Source organism: Berghia stephanieae, chromosome 8 (genome assembly GCF_034508935.2).
Source record: "Berghia stephanieae isolate SIO BIC M18660-M18661 chromosome 8, UCSD_Bste_1.3, whole genome shotgun sequence".
NCBI classification, from domain to species: Eukaryota; Metazoa; Mollusca; class Gastropoda; order Nudibranchia; family Aeolidiidae; genus Berghia; species Berghia stephanieae.
Window position 1 is genome coordinate 31,919,535 of NC_088367.1, and position 2,500 is coordinate 31,922,034.

The 2,500-nt window shown below is 37.7% G+C and overlaps 1 protein-coding gene across 1 annotated transcript in view; it reads right to left on the reverse strand.

Annotated features, from left to right (window-relative positions):
- Nucleotides 1-2,500, reverse strand: part of LOC144978517 (uncharacterized) — a 23,207-nt gene that overhangs the window by 10,646 nt on the left and 10,061 nt on the right. The window lies entirely within an intron of this gene.

Below are 2,500 nucleotides of genomic sequence, written 5' to 3' on the forward strand. Positions count from 1 at the left end.
ATATTTCAAACTCCATTGCACTTCTAAATGAAACAATAACAAAGGATGTCCCAGTTATCAAGTGTATCCGAGTAGGAGCAATTTATTTTTTAAATATTTTTCTACGGTAAGAGTCTATAAAGAACCCATTATTCCATCTTAATCTAGAAGGATCGTGATGCCTCGGTGATTCTAAAAATACATGCTTAATTCAATGAAAATTACTTAAAGATTGTAATGGCGTCTATTATTCGCCGAGCTTACACGTTGGGAGCACCTCATCGCTCTTCCGCTCAACGACTTTGAAAAGGCTCTTGAAGTGCTTCGAATATTTTCATCGTTGTATGAATATTATTGTTATTGTCAATGACTGGTTGCTCTAAATCCAAATGGAATAGAATATCAAATTCTTTTGACGGGAGAAAAAAAAAATAAACAGCTCAAAGCGACGTGTAGCTTTCTATGCAGGTCTGACATCCGAACTCATTTATGGGCCTAGTTTAACAATGTTGTAGACTTTGAGCCGACGTACACTTAGTTTTCAGGTCTGATAACCCAGTTCCTTATGTGCTCATTGTTGTAATGGACAAAATTTTGCGACATTTTTTTTTTTTTTTGGTGATATTTCCATGACAACAATGGGCCTATAAGGAACTGGGTTATCAGACCTGAAAACTAAATGCACATTGGCTCAAAGTAAACAGGAACGGTCAAAGTAGGAAACGTTCGATTATTCGTGCGAATGTATTGGGTTTTTTTTGTTTTTGTTTTTGTTTTATTTTTTTTTATTTTTTGTTTTTTGTTTTTGGTTTTGTTGGTTTTTTTTTATTTATTTGTTTTTTTTTTTTCTTGTTTTATTTTGTCTTTTTAAAATCCAATTTTTAAATTGCTAGTTAATTCATCTCTATTTTTACTGGCTGTCATTCTGACCCTGTGTTAAAGTTCAAATCATGTAGAAAAACTTCCGTGTTATGGGACCCGCCGCTGTGCAAGTCTATTGTTAGCCCTCTTGAAAACTTCAAATCCACATTGGACTGAACTAGTGGCAATCGGGTTTTGGGTTCGCGTACGATTTCGCAATGCAAACATAATAGAGAGTTTGAAGTATTTCGAACCGGAAATTCCCAATGGGATTATTGAATTTCAACATATGTTGACAGAGCATCGCAAGGAGAGCTGGGATGGGAGTGAGCGGTTCATCATGTGTTTGTTTGAATCTAACCCCCACTACCCCCCCCCCTCCATCACCAATATCTCTCTCTCTCTCTCTCTCTCTCTCTCTCTCTCTCTCTCTGTCTCACACACACACACACACACACACTCTCTCTCTCTCTCAACATCTCTCTCTCACGCACACACACACACACATTAACTCACTGTATGTGTGAGTGAGAGAGAGAGAGTGTGTGTGCGTGTGTGAGAGAGAGTGTTTGTGTGTGTGTGAGAGAGAGAGAGAGAGAGAGAGAGAGAGAGAGAGAGAGAGAGAGAGAGAGAGCGTGCGCGTACTGCCGTTCTTTGGATTAAAAAAAAAAACAAACAAACATGAAAACACATGCGTATCTCAAATTGTGAAACTCGTCCCCCAAATACATATCGATCTAGGCTGCCCGAGAAGCGCTGCTGGATACGACACTTTAGAGTCTTGAGATTTTTCCCATACGTCTGTGTCGTCTGTACGTGTAAATCATTCCTTACAGGTTAATTAATTCATTACAACTATTATAACATTGTGAGGGTTATTGCGAGGTCCATGCCATGGGTTACGTCCCTTTGAAAAATCCATCAATTATTTTACAATTAAACCATTTAACTACCGTACTCTGGAAAAACACGTATTTGAAAATTTGGCCAGAAAACTCGTCCTTCAAATATCGATCGATTTAAATGACCCTCATCTTGGGAAAAACTCTCAAACACGGAACTTCGGGAAGTCCCAGGTTTGAGAGTTTTTGCCAATACGAGGGTAATTTAAATCGATGAATATTTGAAGGACGAGTTTTCTGGCCAAATTTTTAAATACACGAGTTTTTCCAGAATATAGCAGTTAAATGGTTAAAGGCGAATTCTAGTAGAAACCAAGCCATAACAAGGATGTTTGTGTTATTCTTTTCAATTTGGTTTTGAGATGAACGATGACGAATCTTAATTAAAGAAACGCCCAAAAGCTGTTGCCATTAAAAAAAAAAAAAAAATCAAAAGGAGTCGACATTTTAGTGATAGAGGAGGGAGTTGTTTGTTTTGTTGTTTTTTTTAATTGCGAAGATTGACTTGTGAATGATTTCGATGTTTGCATTGACATGAATGGAATGGATGGGGCGGTTGATTTTTAAAACTTTTTTTATTTAGATAAAAGGTTAAGTGGTATGTTTGTGAGAATGTGAATAGTACGTTGTATTATGTATTCACAATAACAACACCCCCCCCCCCACCCCAATTTTACACCAGAGTACGGTGAGAGAATGTGAGTAAAGAGCCTTTTACAAGGACTCAACAATGCGCCGAGCAAGGCTCGAATCCAGGA